Source organism: Cherax quadricarinatus, chromosome 47 (assembly GCF_038502225.1).
Source record: "Cherax quadricarinatus isolate ZL_2023a chromosome 47, ASM3850222v1, whole genome shotgun sequence".
Taxonomy (NCBI): Eukaryota; Metazoa; Arthropoda; class Malacostraca; order Decapoda; family Parastacidae; genus Cherax; species Cherax quadricarinatus.
The window spans coordinates 18,802,455-18,817,580 of NC_091338.1; the positions used below are offsets into that span (position 1 = coordinate 18,802,455).

Here is a 15,126-nt window from a genome sequence, read left to right on the forward strand (position 1 = left end):
GCACTTCCCCCACACTCACAACTGGCTCTTCTTCACTCCTATAAGAAGTTATTCCTCCTTGCCCTATACATGAAATCACAGCTTCCATATCTTCATCATTTAACAATTCCTCAAAATATTCCCTCCATCTTCCCGATACCTCTGACACTTCATTTAATAACAATTAACTAACAAATCCATTCGTTCCCTAAAATTTCCCTATTTCCTTACTGTAACCATAGTGAAATACCTGATGATATCTTCACCATACTATAGTCAGATGGCTCAGGCTAAAAGAGTTCATTTTTTGCAGTCTGAAACCTATCCAGTGTGGAGTCTGGCAGGAAAACCATGCAGTATTAAGGATGCGTTAAGTAAACTTAACTCTGCTATAACCTTCTCCAGTGTCTTAAAGATCAGGTAACCCCAAAATATATGTATGTAAATATTTTTATGTAAAGTAGTTATTAAAAATTATGTATAGCGCAGTACAAGTGTTGGGTGAGCAGATGATCACCTTATAAGTAGGATCTTGTATATATGTCACAGCTGTTGGGTGCGCTGTTGTTGACACACATTCTAGAGTGTGAATACAAATTGTGACGAGTAACTGAGGAATCTGGTCGAGCAGCGGGGTGGTGAGTGTCGTCCTGGGTGGTGAGTGTCGTCCTGGGTGGTGAGTGTCGTCCTGGGTGGTGAGTGTCGTCCTGGGTGGTGAGTGTCGTCCTGGGTGGTGAGTGTCGTCCTGGGTAGTGAATGTCGTCCTGGGTGGTGAGTATTGTACTAGGGGTGAATGCCGTCTTGAGTAGTGACTGTCGTCCTGGGGTGGTGAGTGTCGTCCTGGGTGGTAATTGTCGTTCTGGGGGGTGGTGAGTGCCGTCCTAGGGGTGACGACGTCCTGGGGGTGGTGAGTGTCGTCCTGGGGGTGGTGAATGTCGTCCTGGGGGTGGTGTCGTCCGGGGGTGGTGAGTGTCGTCCTGGGGGTGGTGAGTGTAGTCCTGGGGGTGGTGAGTGTAGTCCTGGGGGTGGTGCGTGTAGTCCTGGGGGTGGTGCGTGTAGTCCTGGGGGTGGTGCGTGTAGTCCTGGGGGTGGTGTCGTCCTGGGGTGGTGTCGTCCTAGGGTGGTGAGTGTCGTCCTGGGTGGTAATTGTCGTCTTGGGTGTGAGTGTGGTTCTGAGGGTGGTGAGTGTCGTCCTGGGGTTGGTGAGTTTAGCCTGGGTGTGGTGAGTGTAGTCCTGGGGTGGTGAGTGTAGTCCTGGGGTGGTGAGTGTAGTCCTGGGGTGGGGAATGTCGTCCTGGGGGTGTTGAGTGTCGTCCTGGGTGGTAATTATCATCCTGGGGGTGAGTGTCGTTCTGGGGTAAGTGTCGTCCTTGGTGGTGAGTGTCGTCCTGGGGGTGTTGAGCGTCGTCCTGGGTGGTAATTATCATCCTGGGGGTGAGTGTCGTTCTGGGGGTAAGTGTCGTCCTGGGGGGTGAGTGTCGTCCTGGGTGGCGAATCTCGTCCTTTGTGGCGAGTATCATCTTGTGTGGCAAGTGACGTAATGGATGGCGTATGTCGTCCTGGGTGATGAATGTCGTCCTGGAAAGTGACTGTCGTCCTGAGGGGTGAGTGGGGGTTGTCTCGATGACACCAGCGCTCCGTATGACCCATGACAATGCTCATTTCGAAGTAGAAAACGTAACGTAAAGAAATTTCATTTGAGCCGAGAGGTTTTGTACTGGTGGTCAGTTTTCTGTGTGATGTGATCCACGAGTTTCCAGTGTGTTTGTAAGGTGAAGAGTGTGCCGCTACGTCTGGCAGCGGGAAGGACCTCCAGACGGGTATATATCTCATGACCTCCTGTTTATTGTCCTCTTTCGCAGTAACCTCTGTAGCAACACAAGTGTGAGTCAGCACACGTGTGCAGTGCCTTGACGTCTCCCAGCACCTAAGACCAAGTCTCTACGTTTAGTCAAAGATATCTGGTGTGCTTCAAGCAACACCTTCAACAGTCCAGGAAATCATCCTAGACTCCACTTCTGTAAGTCATTAGTAAACCTCTCAGCACTTGACCACGAGTCAGTAAATATCTTTTGTTTACTGCATCAGTCTTGTGTATAATTCACATTTACACTTCTCTCATGTAGCTGCTGGAGGTGTTTTTTAGTAAATTATTACATAAACCTGAACAGTAGACCTGAGCTTATGAAACCTTGCAAAGATAAGTGTGATCACTCAAAAAATAGTTAATGCAATCCTGGACTACGTCTATGAATTCATTTGATTCTGGATTTCCCATTACAGTACCCAAGTCAGTATAGCTGAAATTAGTTCTCCCACAGGGAATTTTCCTGGGTTCGTTTTCTCAGCCATAATACAGAGAATTTGCTCTTCCCGTATCTCAAGAAACCGTTATCATGTTGTTTCTGTTCCAATTTTAGTATCGATAAAACATGAGCCTCGTTTATCAAAGGGAATTATTTTGTATGCTCTTGTGTGTGAATATTTATCTGTAATTAAGTATTTATGGTTGCAGGATCAGTAGTTTGCTCGTGATGTCCAGTAGTAGTGTTTATCTTGTAGTTTTTTAAGTCAATGCTGAACTTCTTACATTTTCCTTACTATTATTAACCAGTTTATGTTTGACTGCTCTGTGGAGAAAAATCTTATATCGTTTCAGTAGAATCAAGGCTCCTGACACTGCATTTTGGCTACTGTCGACCAGCCTGACTGATTCCTGACTTTCAGGGCCTGATCAAACCTATTCTCGAAACTGTGTATGGTGTTTACCTCAACCTATTCTAGTTTGTTTCACAAAGTTTTTCCGTCTTCGTGGCTCGTCATGGTGTGTAGTTGGACTCTGCGTGGCTCGTCGTGGTGTGTAGCTGGACTCTACACTGCAACTTCTCGTATCTCAAACTTCTGGGACAAATTTCTATCACTTTTTTCTTCAGATGCTTTATCCTTCTAGAACAGATTTGTTTTTAATTTTCCTTCGTATCGTAACAAACTCATCCCTACCCACCTTGTTTCTTGGATTTTAATTAATTTATATACTTCATTGCTTTCAAAATTTCCACCACCTTCCTTTCATTTCTCTCCATTCCTTGTCATAACATTGATTCATTTTTCTCTTTTCTTCAGCTTTCAGCATAAATCTTTTACCTCTTAACGTTATATTGCTGTGCCTTTCGATTTCTTTTGTCCAGTTGTTCTCATCAACCAACTCAACACAGCACCTCCCTTCATTGTTAGACTCGGGTTGAGGACGTTCAACACAGTTATCTGCACTAGGACCAGCAACAGATGTTCTAAATCTAGTAAGAGGCTCGTCATAAGAGAATCGCGAACCACGATGAAACGATTGCAAACTCAGTGAACGGATTGGAATTCGAACCGATGGAAAATCAGTTCTAAAACTGGCAAGTGCTTTGTTCTTCCAGTTTTAGGGCTGGCTTGCCACTAATTCGGACCGAACCCTTCTCAGCGAGGTGGTCATTAGTGACAGTGAAGCCGTATAGCGAGACTAGTTACTTTGATCCGAATTTACCAGTTAAAATCACCATAATTCCTAAACTAGTCCGATTTATTGTACGTGAAAAAATGTTGTTGGATACACTGAGACGAGACCAGTGATTTCCGTGTGGTTTCACCCCTCAGACACCAGTGGAGACAACGTGAAGAGTTTGTCATGTTTGACACACACTGGTTGCGAGTAAATTGTCCAGTTGGCCCCTGTAATGAATGGTCTTCAGGCAATCTTACATTATATATATATATATATATATATATATATATATATATATATATATATATATATATATATATATATATATAAATGCACATTACCAGAGTCATTAGATTTAACAACTTAGATTATTTTTGACACTATGACGAAAACAGAATTACGCCACTTTCTAAAACAGCACCAAATTAGGATCCTAAAGTATTCAGATAACCAGGAGTTTACCTGGAGAGAGTTTCGGGAATCAATGCCTCCGCGGCTCGGTCTGAGACCAGGCCTCGTGGTGGATCAGGGTTTTATCAACGAGGCTGTTACTGCTGGCCACACGCAAGCCGGGGTACTAACCACAGCTCGCCTGATCAGGTACTGACTTTAGGTGCCTGTCCAGCTCCTCCTTGAAGACTTCTAGGGGTCTATCTGTAATCCCCCTTATGTATGCTGGGAGGTAGCTGAACAGTCTTGGGCCCCTAACACTTATTATGTTGTATCTCAGTGTACTAATCCCCCCCCGTTTCTGAATGGGGGAATGTTGCATCGTCTGCAGAGTCTTTTGCTTTCGTAGGGAGTGATTTTCGTGTGCAAGTGTGGTACTAATCCCCCTAGAATTTTCCAAGTGTATATTATCATATATCTTTCGCGCCTGCAATCCAGGGAATACAAATCAAGGAACTTCAACCGTTCCCAGTAATTTAGGTGCCTTATCGTACTCGTGTGCCGCGAAAGTTCTCTGTACATTCTCCAAGTCATCAATTTCACCTGCCTTGAAGGGGGCAGTTAGTGTACAGCAGTATTCCAGCCTAAAGAGAACAAGCGATTTGAGGAGAATCATCATGGGCTTTGCGTCCCTAGTTTTGAGGGTTCTCATTATCCATCCTATCATTTTTCTATCAGATGAGGTAGATACATTGTTGTGGTCTTTGAAGGCGAGATCCTCTGACATTATCACTCCCAGATCTTTCACATTAGTTTTTCGCACTATTGTGGGGTTACAGTTTGTTTTATACTCTGATAAAGTTTTAATTTCCTAAAGTTTCCCATATTTGAGTAGTTGAAATTTCTCTTTATCGAACTTCATATTGTTTTCTGTGGCCCATTTAACAATTGAGTTGATGTCTGCTTGAAGTCTTACATCTCTATGTCAGATATGAAGATGAGGAACAGGATGGGAGGGAATTCTGTACTTGGTGGAACAGAGCTTTTCACTTTACCCGCCTCAGACTTTACTCTGTTTACTATTACATTTTGTGTTCTATTTGTTAGGAAGTTATAGTGATTTCTGCTAAAACATTATTTGCTACACTCCTCCATTTTAGGTGTCAAGTTGAAATCCCCCAGTAGCAAGATGTTTGAGGCAGGAGTTGGGAGATTTTCCAGACAGTGGTCAATTTTTAAAAGCTGTTCTTGGAACTGCTAGGAAGTTGCATCCGGAGACTTATATACAACCGCAATGACAAGGTTTTACTTCCAAAACTTCAACTACATCATTTGAGGTGTTTAGTGATTCTGAGCATATGAACGACTCAGTGATGTACAAGCCGACCCACCCTCCTTGTTGCCTGTTTAGTCTGTGTCATCTGAACAGGTTATAACCTGGGATCCATATTTCGTTGTCAAAATGATCTTTTATGTGGGTCACTGTGAAAGCTGCAAACATTGCATTTGACTCTGTAAGCAGTCCCTTGATGTAAGGTATTTTGTTGATGGCGTTAGACCCTGTATGTTTGCAAAGATAAATATCATTATATTCATGGAATTTAGGGGGGAATTTTTTGCAGGCATTAATGTCTGTTGTTCTGGAGTGGAGGCCAATGACCGCCCCTCCACTCCATCAGTGTCTTCAGTTGGTGTAGCTAGTTTTCCCTAACAAATATATAGTTGATAAAGTACCAGTGTTACTCATTTATATTTCCAGCAGGTCCAGTACTGTTGTCCACATTTGGTATTCATTGCTAAACACGTTATCTATTACACTATAAGAAGAAAGATTGATAACAGTACATTCATAGTCTATTTCTTAACCGGCGGTATGCAGAACTTGTCATAACAGCATACATGGCAGTGTGCATCTATTACATATAAATCACATGTTGCGGCTTGGAGTCGAACCTGGAAGACTTGAGCCTAGATATTATTCCTTTCTTCACACGTTTCAAGAAGGCAGTCATGAAATATTTCTCATGTGGTCTATCAGCGGCCCTTTCATTGTTTTACTTTGCGCAACCTCTTTAGATTCTTTGGTTCTGGAAGTACACAGCATCTACCACAAAAAATGCAGTGTCACCTGGAACGACGGCGTCTTTGCCCTGGAAGCTCACTACCTGATCTTGAACCTGAACCTGCTCTTTTTTGTCAGACATCAATATAGTGTGATTCACCTGTCTTTATACTCCATAACTTTCTGAACTAGTTTATACATGAAACATACCTATTATTATTTATTGTAACACGATAAGAGGTCTCTTAACGCTGATCTGTAACTTCTCTGCCTCGTAAACGTTTTTAAATCCAATTACCAAGTTTCTTGCATGCATTAAGACACACTGGGGTACACAGGATACCTTCCTCAGATCACGCATCGACGGAATCACTTATTTGTAGGTTCAAGAGGTAAACTCCTGGTGTCTTGTCTTAGGTTTTACTTTATTATGCAATCAGTGTGTTCTTTCGTACGCACTCTTGTCCCTGTTTTTAATTTAAAATTTTTAATATGCTTTCAGCACAGCTACCGAGGTGTAAATAGAGCCAATGTAACAGATTATATCTGTATTTCAGGTATGTGAGCACTGATGCTCTGATGCTTGCAGGAAAGTTGAGCTCTGCAAGAAGGACCTAGGAACGCTTCACCTGAGCCAAGCTCAAACTCACAACATACAGTTTAATGGTCAGTTATATTCTAACTCAACACATAGTGCGACGTCATCATATATTTACCGATACAACAAACCACCAGATTGTAGATGACCTGACAACATTATATTTGTTAAACTGAGTCAAAACAATAAAAACACTTTACGAATGTATCCTTCAATAGTCAACAGGTAAGGTGCAGAAGTTAGAACTTCAAAACACTAAGGCAACGTGAACAGAAATATTGTAACCTTCTTATGAAAGTGGTAAGAAACAATCAGCAACAAATATTACCTAATAAAATCCAGAGGATATTTTCACATGTTACTGTAATAATGTTACGGCTTTTAAATTCTTTTAAACTTTAATATTTATTATAGTGTTCACGTCTCGGATGCACTGTCTTGACAAGCTAGGTCTGTCTCCTTCAGTATTCTCTTATACGCTAGTTACATTGGTTACCTAACAGTAAAGGGATACTTATTAATTAGTCAATAGTACTTGGTTGCATCCTGGTGAGGGATTTAAGAACCCCAATGGAAATAACCGACGCTGCTTGACTTTCTTTGGGTATCATGACCCCTCAAGGAAGGTTCCTTGATGTTGGTGAGGGGCTCTTGATTTAGGGAATTGGATCTGTGCTCCAGTTCCCCGAATTAAGCCTGAATGCCTTCCACATCCCCCCCCCCAGGCGCTGTATAATCCTCCGGGTTTAGCGCTTCCCCCTTGATTATAATAATAATAATAATTTGGGTATCATGAGTTATTAACACTCTGGAGGTTAATCTGATTAAAGTTTTCTTCTTCCTGCCGAACGAGTATATCTATAAACTGTCAATATTCCTTGAGGATGACTATTCCCTGATTATTTATCCGTCTATTGAAGATTACAATTCCGACACCTGCTCCTTAACTGTTCGCAAACAAAAATTAAAAGAAGCAGACTGGGTGATAATCTCTGGGATTGACAACTTCGATAAACATGTAGATGACAGATACAAAGAGGCACTCAGACTGAGTTATTCGTTCTTAACACCTCAGTAACTTCACTAAATTACAAAGTTATCTCGTGGATGCAAGAATTCCACGAATCAGTCAACTTTATAATTTAACAAGATTTTCGACAAACAACCCACCGCATAAAACAACCTCTGGCAGGGACAATACAATTAGTCAACGATAAATTTACCCAGACTGTTTCCACCATCACAATGGCAAATCAGCCAGAGTTTGTCAACAACATTTCTCTAGGACGTAAGTCTTCCACTCTTACAGTAGTAAAAATTATAATAGGCACAGCTCTGTGCATAAGACCAAAGCCAGGAGTGTTATATCAGTAACTGCTCGGTTTACTATCACCCAAATTTTGCCAAACACAGTGTAATAAGAACAAAACTCAGTAACGTGCCGGAGGAATGCATAGGTAGCCCACAAATTAGAGATAAATGTTTAGACGACGTATCAACTCCGGCTGGACGATTATCACACCGTGAAAGAGGGACAATGAGAACTAAGTACCATCGTTCACACAGAAGGCTAAAAAAAAAAAAGGCCTTGGTCCTTCAAACATGACGCGTGACAAGTCTTTGATACCTGTCTATCACATTTAAATGTCAAGCAAGTTTCCAAAACCGTGGAGCCTTGGCCTCCAACCTCTTGGTTTAAGAGGCCGATTTATTACTTGATTTACCTTGTTTAAAATATACAGACTACACTGAGGTCAATAAAGCTACACGTTATTATACTAATAATTTATTCTCTAAAGTAGGGATTTAAATAAATATCTACCTGATATAGATAACTGTCGGTGTATATAACCCAAGGATAGTTAACACTTTTGTTAGAAATTTTATGATTCAAACAAAGGAAAGAGTTATTACGTGTAAGAGAAGTGATAACAAATGTCTCACTCATGGTCATGTGGACGCTATTAACAACACTGAACCATTAGACAAGGATTCTGTAATGTATAGGTCATAAGAAGCATGGCAAGAATTGGAAGGGAAAACCTGGGATAGAGGACAGAGCAGTGGAAAAGATAGTGGATAGAGAGGGAGAGAAATGTAAGAAAGGTTAAGTGATCTGACCACTTTGGGTGGGTTTTAACAGAATGGTTTCTCTCACAGAGTGATAAATATTTTTCCCAATGTTTTTACTGGGTATAAATAATTTGCACTTTTTTTCTTACAGCAATATTGTTCCTGTAATCTGTAACAGTTATTTTAATGAACTTTTATAATGATGCTTACACGCAGACGCACGCACGCACACACACACACACACACACACACACACACACACACACACACACACACACACACACACACACACACACACAGGGAGCAGATATACTGTGTGCGCCACTAACCACAATCTTCAACACATCCCTTCACACTGAGCAACTACCTGAGGTATGGAAGATGGCAAATGTAGTCCCCATTTTTTAAAAAAAGGAGACAGAAAAGAGGCACTAAATTATAGACCTGTGTCACTGACGTGTATAGTATGCAAAGTCATGTAGAAGATTATCAGGAGAGTTGTGGGGCACCTGAAACGTAACAAGATTATAAACGCCAACCAGCACGCTTTTACGGAAGACAAATCCTGTGTCACAAACCTGGAGTTTTATGATAAAGTAACAGAAGTAAGACATGAGAGAGAGGGGTAGGTTGATTGCACTTTCTTGGACTGCAAGGCCTTGGACACAGTTCCTCACGAGAGATTAGTGCAGAAGCTAGAGGACCAGGTGTGTATAACAGGAAGGGCATTGCAATAGATCAGAGAATACCTGACAGGGAGGCAACAACGAATCATGGTACGTGATGAGGTATCACAGTGGGCGCCTGTGACGAGCGGGGTCCCACAGGGGTCTGTCATAGGACCAGTGCTATTTTTGGTATATGTGAATGACATGATGGAAGGAATAGACTCAGAAGTGTCCCTGTTCGCAGATGTGAAGTTAATGAGGAGAATTAAATCAGATGAGGGACCTGGACAGGCTGGACACCTGGTCCAGCAACTGGCTTCTCGAATTTAACCCCGCCAAATGCAAAGTCATGAAGATCGGGGAAGGGCAAAGAGGACCGCAGACAGAATATAGGCTAGGTGGCCAAAGACTGCAAACCTCGCTCAAGGAGAAAGATCTTGGGGTGAATATAACACCGAGCACGTCTCCGGAAGTACACATTAACCAGATAACTGCTGCATCATATGGGCGCCTGGCAAACCTGAGAATAGCGTTCCGATACCTTAGTAAGGAATCGTTCAAGACACTGTACACCGTGTACGTCAGGCCCATACTGGAGTATGCAGCACCAGTTTGGAACCCACACTTGATCAAGCACGTCAAGAAATTAGAGAAAGTACAAAGGTGTGCGACAAGGTTAGTTCCAGAGGTAAGGGGAATGTACTACGAAGAAAGGTTAAGGGAAATCGGCCTGACGACGCTGGAGGACAGGAGGGTTAAGGGAGACATAACGACATACAAAATACTGCGTGGAATAGACAAGGTGGACAGAGACAGGATGTTCCAGAGAGCGGACACAGAAACAAAGGGTCACAATTGGAAGTTGAAGTCCCAGATGAGTCAAGGGGATGTTAGGAAGTATGTCTTCAGTCACAGAGTTGTCAGGAAGTGGAATAACCTAGCAAGTGAGGTAATGGAGGCAGGAACCATACATAGCTTTAAGATGAGGTATGATAAAGCTCTTGGAGCAGGGAGAGGACCTAGTAGCAATCAGTGAAGAGGTGGGGCCAGGAGCTGTGACTCAACCTTTGCAACCACAAATAGGTGAATAAAGAGTACACACACACACACACACACACACCAGTGCTCACTATCAGATATCATCAACAGATGAGTGTGAGCCTCGTGGTGACGGTGACGGTGATGGTGATGTGCTTGCCTCACACACAGGGCCAGTCGCTGCCCCAAGAAACCCAGGTTTATGAAGACTGTCCGTATGAAGTCGCCCGGGGCTGCCGCATGTATTTTGCGCTTTTCCAGCGCATAGCAATCCCCACTGACTGCACCAAGTACTGTCAGTGCACCGCTGAGAACACTGGACTCGTCACATCCTGCCTACCTAACCTCTATTTTAATGATGTACTGAACGCCTGTATAGTCAGTCTTCTGGTAATTATTTTTTTATTTTTTTAGTAGTAGTAGTAGTAGTAGTAGTAGTAGTAGTAGTAGTAGTAATAATAATCTCTGAAGAGGAACTTTTAAGAGACTACCTGATTTTTTCTTCCTTCAAACATTTCAGTTTTATTTTGCTCTTAACTAATGAATGCCTCAACCACTCGGCTTCAGATTCTGAACACTAATGTACAGTAACGGTGAACAATTAGCATGTTCGCGTTTCCTACGGCCGAAGCTACCGAACCCATTCCCAGCATCGTTGAATGACTTACTCCTCAGTGACGCAGCTTTAATGTTCAGAAACGATCCCCAAAAATACGACAACGGAGAAGAGTGAAATTCTAACCTGGAGGAGCAGATTTACCGATTTTGTGTGTAAAACTGTCAAATTTTTATTTCCGTTAAATTACGTTATATAAATATAAATTTTTCTCTTCCGACCGACTTTATTATTTAATGGCTGATATATTTTATTGCCAGGATAATACTGCTATTTGCCAATTTTATTTAATAAATTGTGATTAGGTATTGAATAAAAAATGAAAGGTTTCTGCGAAATTATTGCACACAAATTTTCGCTTGCCTTATTCGGCAAGAAGAGCGTTGCTTTTTAAGCCAAAATAGCAAGTTTTACCTATTCGGCACGACATTATAGATATTTCCAACGACACAAAGCCTAGCGTAGAGCCCGGATCAATCCGAACTTTCTGAATAGAATGTGTACTCGCTACCAGGTCCATGAGCCGCCGTCTGTCAGGTAGCAGAACACGTCATGTCGTCTCCCCTCCACTCCCTCCCTCCACTCCCTCCACTCCCTCCCTCCACTCCCTCCCTCCACTCCCTCCACTCCCTCCCTCCACTCCCTCCACTCCCTCCCTCCACTCCCTCCCTCCACTCCCTCCACTCCCTCCACTCCCTCCACTCCCTCCTTTGAAGCTAATTGTCTCAAAACTTAGGTTTGGTGTTGCTCATTTTTAGTGACTCAATATATATAATTTTTAAATCGTCAGATTTTCAGGAGAATTTTCAAAACTTCTTGTAGATACCGCAAAAAATTGCGATTTACCACCCTTGTGGGATCTATTGACCCCCAGTGTGATGACTGCTGACTTGGTCCCATGTACCTCAGTGCAAGAGTCAGCAGTTATACCTCAAAGCTGGAAGTTATAACTTAACCTCATCCCCACAAAGCGTCAAAAAGCTGACAATCAGCGCCCATAAGAGACCCAGGAGCCTTAGCTCAACATTTTCAGGAAGAATAGCACCTGTAGCTTAACTTTTAAAAGCCCAGAAATTGAAAACCAACCCTCTTGCTCAGGAGCTGCAGCTCAACCGTGTAAAACATTGAGAATATGAAATCAACCGGACAAACGTAGATTCAGCATTTTTTTAAACCTGTTTCCAATAAAGTTTACGAGTCATTTTAAAGTTATATCACGAATAACAGTGCCACTTGATAAATTAGACATGTGCAACAACTGGGTATCTTTTATAGTGGAAACGTTTCGCCACACAGTGGCTTCATCAGTCCAATACAAGAATAGTGAAGATCAGAAGGAGACTGAGGTAATCAGTCCCTCAGCCATGGAGTTGAAGAGTAGCATAGTCTTGAAGACTACGGTGCTCTGCACAGACACCAAGGCTGAGGGACTGATTACCTTGTCTTTTGTATATAGTTCTTCAATCTTCATATTTTACCCTTGTATTAATCAAGTTACTGGATGGTGAAATATCTACAAATAAAAATACCCAGATGTTGCACATGTATCTAATTCTTCATTCAGTAATTTATTAACCAGACGCTAACGCAACTTTTTCAAGCTATAATATTGAACAAAAAAAAAAGTAAAATACGTATTTCTAAATAAATAACGATGAAGATTTTTTATATATTAAATTTTCCGAATAGTTAACTATCATTTTTACAAAATGTGAAATTCCAGTTTTTTACGTAAAAAAAAAAGTGTAATATATGTGAACAAAAAAATAAATTTTTTATATAAGTATAATATTTTATGAAATAAAAGGAAGAAAGATGGGAATTTAATTTTTCAAATTACCTCCCGCCAGAATTTGTCATTCATATCAGGATGACCTTACAAACATCCACATGAAAATAATATAAAGAAATGTTGCTGATAAAAAAAAGTCAGTTTATTTAACGGTTTTAAAAATGTACAGTGATTCCTTCATTAATGTAAATTTCTTGTATTTCACAGATGAATTGTGGCACACGACCCATACCACCAAGGAGCCTACCAGCCTCTTAGTAACAGATACACACGACCCATACCACCAAGCAGCCTAGCAGCCTCTTAGTAACAGATACACACGACCCATACCACCAAGCAGCCTACCAGCCTCTTAATAACAGATACACATGACCCATACCACCAAGCAGCCTACCAGCCTCTTAATAACAGATACACATGACCCATACCACCAAGCAGCCTAGCAGCCTCTTAATAACAGATACACATGACCCGTACCACCAAGCAGCCTAGCAGCCTCTTAGTAACAGATACACACGACCCATACCACCAAGCAGCCTAGCAGCCTCTTAATAACAGATACACATGACCCATACCACCAAGCAGCCTACCAGCCTCTTAGTAACAGATACACATGACCCATACCACCAAGCAGCCTACCAGCCTCTTAGTAACAGATACACACGACCCATACCACCAAGCAGCCTACCAGCCTCTTAATAACAGATACACACGACCCATACCACCAAGCAGCCTACCAGCCTCTTAGTAACAGATACACACGACCCATACCACCAAGCAGCCTACCAGCCTCTTAATAACAGATACACACGACCCATACCACCAAGCAGCCTACCAGCCTCTTAGTAACATACACACGACCCATACCACCAAGCAGCCTACCAGCCTCTTAATAACAGATATCTCTCACTGTTGCAAGAGACAGTTGGATGGGTAACTGATGAAGATGTTTTCAGTAGTGAAAAATGGGCCATCATATTTTCCTACTGTGCTTAGTGGCTATCAGTTGTCTCAACCTTTTCTTATATTTTATTTATTTCCTCTGTGGTATAATTTCTTATTTTTGTTATAGAGAACAACCTAACCTTACTATCGGAAATACAGAAAATTACTACCATTCAGAAGCTCTCTGTTTAAGACAGATGGGTGACTGTTGAAGTTACCTTAATCAATGACAGTGTCACATTAAGCAGCTTCCATCACCCTAACTAATTTCTAACTCTACTGTTATGACTATCAGTCTGCTATTTTTTTTTTCAAATTTAGATTAATGTTTGTTAAAGAACAGGAAACTGTAGAAAATACACAGCAGTTTTCGTTGTTTCTGCAGTAGTAACTAAGTTTATTGTTTATTGTTCGTTGTTGAAGAATATTTAGCAATAAAAATATACATTAAACTTAAGTTGCATTAAACATCCTCACAAGTGAATAAAAGTGACAGTATTACTGTCGCAGATAATTTATACTTATATATATTGTAAACACTTAAGATATTATATCGTATATACAAGATATGATATAGGAGGTAGTGACACTAGCTTGTTGGATTATGTATTGGTAGATAAAAACTGATGGTAGACTTCAAGATGTACATGTTTATAGAGGGGCCACAGATATATATCATTTTTTTAGTTGTAGCTACAGTGAGATTAAAAAGTAGATGGGAAACAGAATGGAATCAGCAAATAAGAGTGTGATGAAGTTTATAAACTAAAGGAAGAGATAGTTAGGGAAAGCTATAAAAATCTATTGGAAGAAAGATGAGCTAGTGAGAGTATAGGTAATGACGTTCAAGAGGTACGGGGTACATGCAAGAATAGTGTTCGAGTGTTCAGTAAATGCGTGTGGTTACAGGAAAGCGAGTGTGGAAAAGAGGAAGAGCGATTGATGGAATGATGAGGTAGAGAGAGCAATAAAAGATAAATTTAGTATATGAGAGGTTTGTGCAAAGTAGAAGCGATAGGAGGAGTATATGGAAAGAAAGAGAGGGGTTAAGAGAGTGGTGAAGAAATGTAAAAAGAGAGAAAATGAGAGGGTGGGTGAGATGCTATCAACAGTTTTTAATAATAAAAAGTTTTGAAGTGAGAATAATAAGTTGAGAAAGCCTATGGAACGAATGGATTTGACAGTTAAAAATAGGAAAGGAGAGTTATTAGATGGAGAGTTAGACGTATTAGGAAGACGGAGGAAATAATTTAAGGAACTGTTAAATGCTGATGAAGATAAGAAAACTGTGATTTCGTGCAATGGGCAGGGAGGTATAACATCTTGTAGGAGTGAGGAAGAGCTAGTTGGGGGAGGTGTGTGAGGCAGTAGTACCGTCGCAGGTTATTTGTACACTTATATTTAGATGTTATAAACACTTCAAGCAGCTGAGATTGATGGGAGACAGATATGTTAAAAGCAGGTGGGGATATAGTTTT

At 41.3% G+C, this 15,126-nt stretch overlaps 1 long non-coding RNA gene across 1 annotated transcript; it reads left to right on the forward strand.

Annotated features, from left to right (window-relative positions):
• Nucleotides 1-1,851: 1,851 nt before the first annotated feature.
• Nucleotides 1,852-13,050, forward strand: LOC138854032 (uncharacterized). The gene is made up of 4 exons (XR_011393215.1): nt 1,852-1,999; nt 6,476-6,584; nt 10,407-10,685; nt 12,911-13,050. It is a non-coding gene; the product is annotated as an uncharacterized lncRNA (long non-coding RNA).
• Nucleotides 13,051-15,126: the final 2,076 nt, after the last annotated feature.